Source organism: Oryctolagus cuniculus, chromosome 14 (assembly GCF_964237555.1).
Source record: "Oryctolagus cuniculus chromosome 14, mOryCun1.1, whole genome shotgun sequence".
NCBI classification, from domain to species: domain Eukaryota; kingdom Metazoa; phylum Chordata; class Mammalia; order Lagomorpha; family Leporidae; genus Oryctolagus; species Oryctolagus cuniculus.
The window spans coordinates 95,189,687-95,200,630 of record NC_091445.1 but is presented as its reverse complement, the minus strand read 5'-3'; the positions used below and the strand labels follow the sequence as shown (position 1 = coordinate 95,200,630).

At 49.2% G+C, this 10,944-nt stretch overlaps 1 long non-coding RNA gene across 1 annotated transcript in view; it reads right to left on the bottom strand.

Annotated features, from left to right (window-relative positions):
* Positions 1-7,292, bottom strand: part of LOC138845213 (uncharacterized) — a 34,629-nt gene extending 27,337 nt beyond the window's left edge. Inside the window, exon 1 of the long non-coding RNA XR_011382098.1 lies at positions 36-7,292. This is a non-coding gene — a long non-coding RNA (uncharacterized lncRNA). The remainder of the gene's footprint in view (positions 1-35) is intronic.
* Positions 7,293-10,944: the final 3,652 nt, after the last annotated feature.

Sequence of the window (10,944 nt, the reverse complement as noted above, 5' to 3'; positions counted from 1 at the left end):
ACCGGCTTCTAACAAGAGTGGGCTTGCACTCTCACCTCAGGGTTTTGGGTACAGACACGGATATTTGCAGATGGACACTGCAGTGTGCAGATTTCATTCCCAATACCCTTATAAGGAGGGATTCGGGTAGCCTGAGACATTTAGATGCGATCCTTGGTCCAAGGAAGTGTGTAAATGTTTGCACGACAGCCAAAATACCTTCCCAATTTCAGAACCTGTTGGACAGATAAGGGTGAACTGTCATAGGATGCTTTTCTAGGTCATTTCATGAATACTTGTTTGGAAAATTACAAAGGAGTACAGAACAATTAAAATCCAATTCATTACTAGGTTTAATAAGAAGCATTGCCCATGAATATTATCCCTATGAAATTAGCATAAAGAAATCTGAAAACGCATTACTCTGACCATATGATGCACTTGTGAACATTCCGTGATTGGAAGAATGTCATAATGGCTCTCCATTTAGAATCAGAACAGCCAGGTAATGGAACTGTGTGATGGTCATCAGTGTGAAGGTTAAGATGATTGGACTTCCGGTGCAGCGGCCGATTTAACAGGGCTCATTAGCATTCCCTAAGAGCAGCACTAATTCTAGCTAAAATCTTTTTACCAGCTGTCAGAATACTGTTGTTGTACAGGGCATTCTCACTGCGTGGCTTTCTTGTGCTTTTCCTCGCAGTATCTGCCCTGCTGGCTGAGCCCAAGATTTGCCCGGCTCCCTTTCCTTCTCACGTGCTGACATGAAGACACAAGTGTGGGAGAGCCCCGTGCTCTCAGCCACCAAGGCTTACAAGCATGCCCCCAGCCAGCCACAGCCTCGATCGTGGATCTGTTCATTCAAAAGGAATGTGTTGGACCCTACTACGGACCTAACATGGGACAAGAAGTTAACACCGAGGAATCCAAGGAAATTATATGATAAATATAATTGTTTAAATATTCAAATCCTTTCGTCAAAGAGGAAGTAAGATGAGCTTATGGAGAAGAGTCCATACAGAGATGTGCACATCCATGTACACACATACACACACACACACAGCCAGGGGAGCACAGGCAGCCATCCTGTTCTGTTTGTTCACTCTTTGAATACACCAGGACTCTGCCGAGGTTCCATAATTGAGCTATAGCTGTCACCCATATATTAGATTCCAGTCTGAGCCATGGCAAGTCTAAGTAATAGATTGAAAAATACAATTATTGCTTACCTACAGAGTTCCTTTGCTTGGGAGGTAAGGCATATATATCAGAAAAGTTGTTGTGTTTTTTCCCCAGGCCTATTCAATAAATGAACATTACACCAGGATTCTTACACAGAGTATCTCTGAAATGGGTTTTGTATTGATTTTTGTAACTACCCTGTTAGATGACGTTATCCCTTAGTGTGTCAGGTTCAGACCGGTCTGCCCGGAGCAGGCCATTGAGGTGATAACTGTCATTTGGAGGGACAGAAAAGCAATCATAGCTTTTTCATTACTCACTGTTTTCCCCCTGCGAGTGTGGGATCATTTGACATATTATGGCTCCTGTGATTTAAGTTGCATTTCGAAATTCAGTGCTAGAATATCACGCTGTGGGTTTAGAAAAATCAACTCGATGTCAAAGAGGCACGGGCTCTGTGAGTCACTCAGATCCCTGATCCCTCGTGCTAGCCATACACAATTGTGAAGAGGGGCTGTCAACTATGGGAACAAATACGGGCAGTGCTTAAAATGCTGCATGCAAATCAGAACAAGTTAGTCAAGTATCGTTTCCTGAAGTACTCTATTCCACATACTACAGCCATTACTAGGGAAAATACTAGAAAATGCCAAGCCGATTTCACCACAAACACAGAGTTAAAGCATGTGCATGTTTAAAATTCTAGTATATAAAGCTAGCAAGAATTTTTAAATTGTATCCATTTCATAAGAAAACAAACTTTTGTCCCCAGTAATTGTGGTTGGACATGTAACACCAAGGGCAGACAGCACAGCACACACTAAGCCAGCGTGTCTAAAGCAGTGGAGAACCCAGGGCTGAAAGGACAGCACTCAGACACACGGACGGAGCATCCCGCGGTGGGCCCAAGCGGAGTTTTGGGGTCACACTCCGACCTTTTTGGGTGTTCACTCAGCCCCACACGGTATTGGGCTGCTAGGGTTTGGGGCCTTGGGCAACAAACGTGACAGAGAAGAGGGGTCGCCCTTGGGACAGGATCCAAGGACCCCCACCGCCACGGGTTGGCGGCTCTCCTTGGTCCGCGCCTGCAGAGCCATCTGCGTGACTTCCCCTTCCCTGGAGGCGGTGGGTCTGCTCCCAGGACTTCAGCTGTTTGAATTCATGTTCTCAAACTCATACTCTGTGGAGAATCATTCCTGGAACCCGCAATGCGCTTGGGTCCTTCTGCACTTGGCACACTGCAGTAATTCCGTCCATCGGCTCAGGTACCCCTCTGCCTCGGCGCTCAGCCTGTCTCTGTCCTGTCTCCGGGCCTTGGCCATTTCTGGTTCTGATTTCACCCCACTCCTGCTGCTCTCCTCTCAGATCACAAACTTCAAAGTGCAAGGCGAGCGGCAGGATCCTCCCTGGCGTTAGGTTAATGAGGAAGCTTTCGCCACATCCACTTGACTCCTCGCTCCTCGAACTCTGTCCTCTGTTGTCTCGCTGAGACTACGCTCTCCTGTTTCTGCTCACTGTTCTAACATCTTGTTTTTCTGATCTGTCACTGGCCATTCCATCTATCTACGGCTGCGTCACAAGTTACACAAAGACTCCGGGTCCTGGCCTGCGGGGTCGGAGATCTCACGCGCTGTCAGGAATCCAGGTGGAACCTGCACCCGTCCTGTCTCAGGGAGCCCCACACGGGCCATCAGGAGAGCAGCAGAAGCCGGGAGGGCTCAGCTGGGGAGCGACCTGCCTCCCGGCTGCAGTGTGCCTAGAATTCCCATCCTGGTGGCTGCAGGACTCGCGGAAGACTAGGTTTTCCGCCACTGGTCCCCTGCGACATGGTGGCTTGGCTCAGCTAAGTATGCACGCCAAAAAGCCAACTCAGCGGCAGAGTGTCTGCTTTACTCACTAGAGACGTGCCCTACTCTTCCCAGTCAGGAGTGCCGTGAAGTCAGGGCTATTGGAAGCGGTTTCGGAGACCACCTACCACAAACCTCACTTTGTTCTGAGGTTCTGGTACAAGTATGCTTGTATCCTGCCAGTACTTCCACGGGCTTAGCGTTCTTGGTTGAATGATACATTCATCATTCACTTTAATACCACCCTGCACTCTGATCTTCCTTAAAATCCATATCAGAAATCCCCCAAACACAGTGTTTCCCTGACCAAGCACAGCGCCGGCTGACTCCTGCCGCCCTCGGCCCCACCCCAGGCACTCACAGACCTCCTGGCGTCCCTGCCACCACGTTCTCTTCTCGGCAGTGACAACGATTTGCAGACACAGAAACGCAACATCGTGCCTGACCACTTTGCTTTCTCAGCTCCCTGAAGGGATCCACGGCTTGGAAGTTATTCAGAAGCCTTGCACACTCCTCCTCCCGACCTGACAGCCGTGAGTGCAGCCTGGGCTCATCAGAGCCCTTTCTACTCAGCTTCCTGCCAGTGTCCCTGCGTCTGTGACCGTCTCATGCCAAGGCCGTTCCAGGGCGGAGCTGCCACGTTCTTCTCCTGCCGATGTCTCCTCCAGGAGCACCCGGCGGCACCTTCAGGCAGCGGCCAGCCTCGACAGCACCTCCACGGCCCCTGCTCACCTTCCTAGCCGCGTCTTCCCCCACACTCTCTCCGCCAAGGGGAGACACTGGCCCTCTCCAGAAGCGTGGTGCAGCTTTCTGGGTTTGTGCAGACAAGTGCCCCCGGGATGCCTTCCTCGTTCCTAACTGCCTTCATGCACTCCCAGGGGCTCTCCTCTGTGACACTGGAGCAGCCACGCTTCCCCTGGTCCCACTGGCATCCTGGGCTTGCTTTATCAGGGCGCCAGGGCAACAGTTTCATTGACGGTCAGGTAAAATCTAGCTTGGTTTCTTGTCTGCCACACCTTGATGAACCTGTGTGCAGTGCGTATTTTACTCATTTTTCCAGCCCACCATGGAGTACAGAGCTGTATACATGGAGCAGTATTAAACATAGGCGTTGAGCCGGCGCCACGGCTCACTAGGCTAATCCTCCGCCTAGCGGCGCCGGCACACCGGGTTCTAGTCCCGGTTGGGGCGCCGGATTCTGTCCCGGTTGCCCGTCTTCCAGGCCAGCCCTCTGCTGTGGCCAGGGAGTGCAGTGGAGGATGGCCCAGGTGCTTGGGCCCTGCACCCCATGGGAGACCAGGATAAGTACCTGGCTCCTGCCATCGGATCAGCGCAGTGCGCCGGCCGCAGCGCGCTGGCCGCGGTGGCCATTGGAGGGTGAACCAACGGCAAAGGAAGACCTTTCTCTCTGTCTCTCTCTCTCTCACTGTCCACTCTGCCTGTCAAAAAAAAAAAAAAAAATAGGCGTTGAACAGACCTTGAATAATGAATGCTCACACACACATCCCATTCACACCACAGATGACGTTGCTGAGTTGTGACTTGAGGTTTGTTTACCGAAATCGACATATACGAGAAAAAAACATGCCTCAGAAGTAGCCCATTCAACAGAGGAGTTCAGGGGGAGGCTGCCGCGGTTGGCACGTGTGTCTTCTCACACACTGGAACGCTGATCCCCAGGCCACAGTGTCCGGCTCTGGGCCTGCAGGAGGTGGTCAGGTTGAGAGCTTGGAGCCCTCAGGGTGGGCTAGTGCCCTGGTCAGTGAGGACTCCAGAAAGCTCCCTGCCCTTCCCAGTGAGTGGACACAGGAGGTGCCGTCAGCCATGATCTCAGCACATGAGAAATTGGGGATCCCTCACTGGGGACGTCTCGGGCTCCACAAGAAGTCCCTGCTGTCTGTCAGCTGCTCCGTTAACGATATTTGGTCACAGCTGTCTCCACGGACTTGGGACCACTGTGAATTTCTCATTTAATTATGGTTTTCCCCTTAGTCAATCATGAGATTTAAAGTTTAGTTCACTTTACAAAGCCAAACAACACATACCTCTGCTTTATCAAGAGATAAAAATATCCAAAAAAGAAGAAAGCAATGGAAATGTTGGCTAAAGTCCAGCGTTGATGGTTTAGGTCACATCCTGTGATTCCAGCAATTCACAGGTTTATACTTCCTTTCTAAATTATGACATGGTACATGTCAACATTTTGTATGTCCATCTAACCTCAATAAAGTGACTTTTAAAAATAAAGAGAAAAAGTAGTTTTGATAAAATAATTTGGTGTGATTTTTTTAAAGGATTTATTTATTTATTTGAAAGGCAAACTTACAGAGAGGCAGAGGCAGACAGAGGGAGACAGAGAGGTCTTGCATCCACTGGTTCACTCCCCAGATGGCCGCAATGGTCACAGCTATGCCCAACCGAAGCCAGGAGCCAGGAGCTTCTTCCAGGTCCCCCACGTGGGTGCAGCGGTCCAAGGACTTGGGCCATCTTCTACTGCTTTCCCAGGCCATAGCAGAGAAGGACGTGGCAGCTCCGCCCTGGAACGGCCTTGGCATGAGATGGTCACAGACGCAGGGAGACTGGATCAGAAGTGGAGCAGACAGGACGCGAACCAGCACCCATATGGGATGCCGGCACTGCAGGAGGTGGCTTTACCCTCTACGCCACAGCGCCAGTTCCAACTTGGTAAGATTTTCAAGAGAAAAGTACTTTAGCAATAATCCTTATCACAATTTTGAGAGAAATTGTAATTTTATTTTATCTAGGAATGACCTCCACGGTGAATGTGAACATTTGGTTCTTTTAGATGTATATGGTTATCAATGGTTGGCATTTTTTTTTTTTTACTTTTGAATCTAGCATACATTATGAGTAGGACCTAATTAATTCCCATATTGAAAGCCTGACTGTAACATAGAGACACAGAAAGACAATGTCTAAAGCATTTGTTTCAACTAAGTGTTTGGACCTGCATCTTAGAGAATATTCTCTCCCACCGTGGAGGTTTATGGCTGCCTTCCTCCTCCTCCTGATGGGCGCATTCAGCCATGAAGTTCTAAAAAAGCAGACGATGTCTGAAGCTCTGAAATTCCAAAGAGGCTCATGAGGAAATTATTTTCTCATTCAAGCACATTGTATGTTATGGCTTCTTTTCTATACAGTGAATATACGTTTTCTCAAATGTTTCAATTGAATTAGCAACAGTATGCATTTTAGAATAATAAATCTGTCCGTCAGACCTTGATTTAAAAGTGTACCTAAGGAACTTAAAATCTGTATTTAATACTTTGAATGGAAACACAGAAGATTAGCATGCACACGTTTGAGAGTCCGCCCTGCTCCACACAACACACGGCCGGCCCAGGAGAGCTCATCCTTGCAACCACAGATGCTGCTCCCCCTGCACTGGAGATGTGAGCCTGGCTGCGAGAAGATCCTGCACACACGGGCTCCCTTCATCCACGCTAAGCCACCAGTGTGGCTCTCTCCATGGCTTTTCTTAATCAGTTCATCGTCATTCAAGAATGTAAAGGACTTGAAAGTAGCTTTACTTGGACTGCAAAGCTGGGCAGGGAGAGATTACAGCAAACCTTCTCTGCAGTGCTATTGCAGCTCAATGGGTCTTCCCTCGAAATGGAGGCAGCAGTGAGGGCAGAATTGTAAACGCTGCTTGGTAAATCTCTCAACTTGCAAAGCAGAAGATTGTGTCTCCGTCACAGACGCAATCAGAATAAGCTAACACATAAATTCTAAAAGTCTTTGAAAACTAGCGGGGCACATGTGAAAACCTGTTTCCTAGGGCATACTTAATGCAATTAGGGAGAACAATTTTAATGAGATTTAATTATTGATGGAGTCAAGTTGTCCAGAATAGTGGAGTGAGGAGCTCAGCAAATTCTTCCCCACCCAAATCAATGATAAAATTGGACAAAACTGTCAAAAAATCAATTTGAGGGCTCTGGAAGCTGACTAAAGATGATTCAAGAAAAGCTACCCAGAGACGGCACTTGGCTTAGCAGCTGCGACACCAGCGAGGACACACACATTCCCTGTCAGAGTGCTGGAGTGTGAGGCTGTCTGACTCCACGTCCACTCCAGCTTCTTGCTCACTCCCACCCTGGAGGCGATGATGATGGCTCGAGTGGTCCCATTCCTGCCACCCATGGAGGAGATCTGGATCGAGTCCTAAGCTCCCAGCTTCAGCCCTAACCCAGCCACAGTCCTTGTAGGCATTTGGAGAGCTGGACAGTGAGCCAGCAGATGGGAGATCCCTCTCCCTCTCACTCTCCCTTCCTCCCTCCTTCTCTCTCTCCCTTCCCCTCCCCCACCCTGTGTGTGTGTGTGTGTGTGTAAGCCTCTCAGATAAATAAAAAACCTCTCTTGCCTTGCATGAGAACAGTGGATCTCTGTTCTTGTCCAGGGAAGCTCCCATCCCACCCCAGTCTATTGATACAGAGGTTTTTCAACACTGATGCCAGCTTCGTAAGTCAAGAAATCTGTTTCCATTGACCTGGTTTTGAACGTTGATACCCCTGTCCAAGGGGGTCCTCAGTAACCATCTCAGAGGCGAGGAAGACAAACCATCAGGTGCCCTGATGTTATGATGATCCCAATTAGGGCAGGCAACAGACCAATGGAGTAACCCAAAATCTGACAGAGGTATTAGGGATGCTACAGCCATAATGGGCTCTCATCAGCTCTCATGGAATCCTGGCCGTCAGAAAGGCCATGCATCCATACAAAGCTATGCTCACATTAAGAAGCCATGGGAGGGAATCCTGGATACCTGCACACTGTTGTCTAAACCCCAGCTGATATTTACATGTGGAAGGGACACAGAAGGGCGAGGGGACATAAGAGCGTAGGCTGCTCCCAACAGCTGACACAGTCTCCAGATCAAACATGGCTCCATTAGCAAATGGTGCAAGTCTTGCAGGTTCAAGGTAGGTGAACAAACCGTCTAACAAGTCGCTGGCTAACCAGTGAACCATACTGATATGATATGACCCCCAGAAAGCCAGGATTACAAATAAAATGGAGAAATAAAACTAGCCGACACTGGTAGCTGCACAGTGCTGGTCACTGAACACAGCCAGAGAGCTGCTAATTATAACACAACAATTAATATCACAATTCCTAGGATAGATCCCAAGGCTGGAATAAGAATTCAGAAATACCACAATACTATACAGTGTCCAGTTTTCACAGGTGATCTTGAGACTTGCAAAGAAACTGGAAATAATGACACTCAACACAACTGTGTCTGAGAGGTTCATATTTCTGACTTCTCCAAAGACTTAAAAACAATACTACAAAAATGTTCCTAAAAACAAGAGAAACTATGCTATGAATATGAAAGAAAGGTTATGACACTGACTCATCAAATAAAGAATAGTAGAGACTTTAGAAAGAAGGATATGCGTAGTGTGATGTTGGAAAGTACACTTGAGATAGGAGAGGGAGAAAAACAATCAAGCTCATCATATGTTCACAGAAATGATCTAATCTGAAGAACAGAAAGGAAAAAATTAAAGGACAATGAATGGCGTTTCAGAGATCTGAGTGATAAATATGTACAATGGAATCCCAGAAAGAGAGGAGAGAGACAGAGGGACTGGAAGGCGACGGGAAGCAGTAACGGCAGGAAAGGCAGCGCAGCCAGCTTCGCAGCAGGACGCCGAGCCAAGGCGTTCAGAATGGAGGCAAAGAGAAGATCTTGACATCAGCCTTCGGAAACAACTCAGGAGCGGGAGAAAACAAATCCCACAGTTCTTGGCTTCCTTCTCGTCAGAAACACCGCAGAACTCAAGCAGCGATGATCTATTTATACCGCTGATAGGAAAAAAAAAAAAAAAAAGCCTTATCAAACAAAAATCCCATTTCCATGAAAATATCCTCCAAAAAGAGAGTGGACAGCTTCTGTTCTGACGCACAGGAAGTTCACAGGAAGACAGAAGTGACCAGACTGGGATTCCCGGGACAGGCCCCACTGGGACCGCCGCGTCCTGCAGTCCCGGAGCCGCTGACAGAACCTTCTTGCTGCAGTAACAGCTGCTGGAGCCACCCGCGGGCAGGCACGCCTGGGAAGGTGGGTGAAATCCTGGAGTCTGAGCAGGGAGCTCTCTTCACCGCGAGACAGGCCTGGGGGCGCCAGTCCGAGGAGGATCCTTGCACTTTCTCAGTGAAGTGAACACCGAGTTCTCTCGGTGAGGAGTCAAGCAAAGATCTCTGTTGCCCAAAGTGAGGGCATCAAGGAGACATCACTGTGAATCACACACAGAGCACGCTCCGTAAGGAGGCCCACTCCCTACAGAGACACACACAGAGCATGCTCCATAAGGAAGCCCACTCCCCACAGAGACACACACAGAGCACGCTCCATAAGGAAGCCCACTCCCCACAGAGACACACACAGAGCACGCTTGGTAAGGAAGCCCACTCCCCACAGAGACACACACAGAGCACGCTTGGTAAGGAGGCCCACTCCCTACAGAGACACACACAGAGCACGCTTGGTAAGGAGGCCCACTCCCCACAGAGACACACACAGAGCACGCTTGGTAAGGAGGCCCACTCCCTACAGAGACACACACAGAGCACGCTTGGTAAGGAGGCCCACTCCCCACGGAGACACACACAGAGCACGCTCCATTAGGAAGCCCACTCCCCACGGAGACACACACAGAGCACGCTCCGTTAGGAAGCCCACTCCCTACAGAGACACACACAGAGCACGCTCCGTAAGGAGGCCCACTCCCCACGGAGACACACACAGAGCACGCTTGGTAAGGAGGCCCACTCCCCACGGAGACACACACAGAGCACGCTTGGTAAGGAGGCCCACTCCCCACAGAGACACACACAGAGCACGCTCCATTAGGAGGCCCACTCCCCACAGAGACACACACAGAGCACGCTCCGTAAGGAGGCCCACTCCCTACAGAGACACACACAGAGCACGCTTGGTAAGGAGGCCCACTCCCCACGGAGACACACACAGAGCACGCTTGGTAAGGAGGCCCACTCCCCACAGAGACACACACAGAGCACGCTTGGTAAGGAGGCCCACTCCCCACAGAGACACACATAGCACGCTCCGTTAGGAGGCCCACTCCCCACAGAGACACACACAGAGCACGCTCCATTAGGAGGCCCACTCCCCACAGAGACACACACAGAGCACGCTCCATTAGGAGGCCCACTCCCCACAGAAAACGCAGTACCAGGGCCTTCTCCTAGCTGGTTATGGAGTTCTATCACTACTCACCAGCCTCCCTGTCTCACGAGAGAGGGGAAGCATACAGAGAATTTTAAAATGTTGGTGGAAAAGTGATATTAAAAGACAAACTTATTTTGGTGCAAAAGAAATTGAAATTCATAGCTTTCTTGTATTGTACTTCCCATGAATGTTTTAAGATTCCTTATCTGCATGGATTTCAAAAAGTTTTTGTTACAAAACAGACTTATTTTTAAATTTCATTTTCACAAGTGTTTTGAAGTCCCCTGTAGTCCACAGGGGTGGGGTGTGGGGAGGCAGCCTGGGGGCATTCCAGTGAGCAGCAGGGCTAGAGGCGGCAGGCGGAAGGGCCTGTGGATGGGAAAATCTCAGGAGGCACACAGCTCAGAGACCGAGGCAAACTGAAAGGCTGAGGTTTAAGGACAGACACAGCACACTGTCCCTCCCCTACGCTTTGCCACCGAATAACAGAGGGAGAGAGAAAGGGGTGGAAAAACACCTGAAGTAATAATGAAGGAAACTTCCAATGCTAATGGCAGGCATCAAACCAAAGATGCAGGATGCTTAGAGAAACCAAAATCCCATCCAAACCTCACTCAGGAACATGGAATTCAAATTGTTCGAAACTTAAGAAAAGAAAAAACCTTCAAAGAATCAGAATTACAGCAGTTTCCTTGTCAGTAACCATAAAAGCAAGAA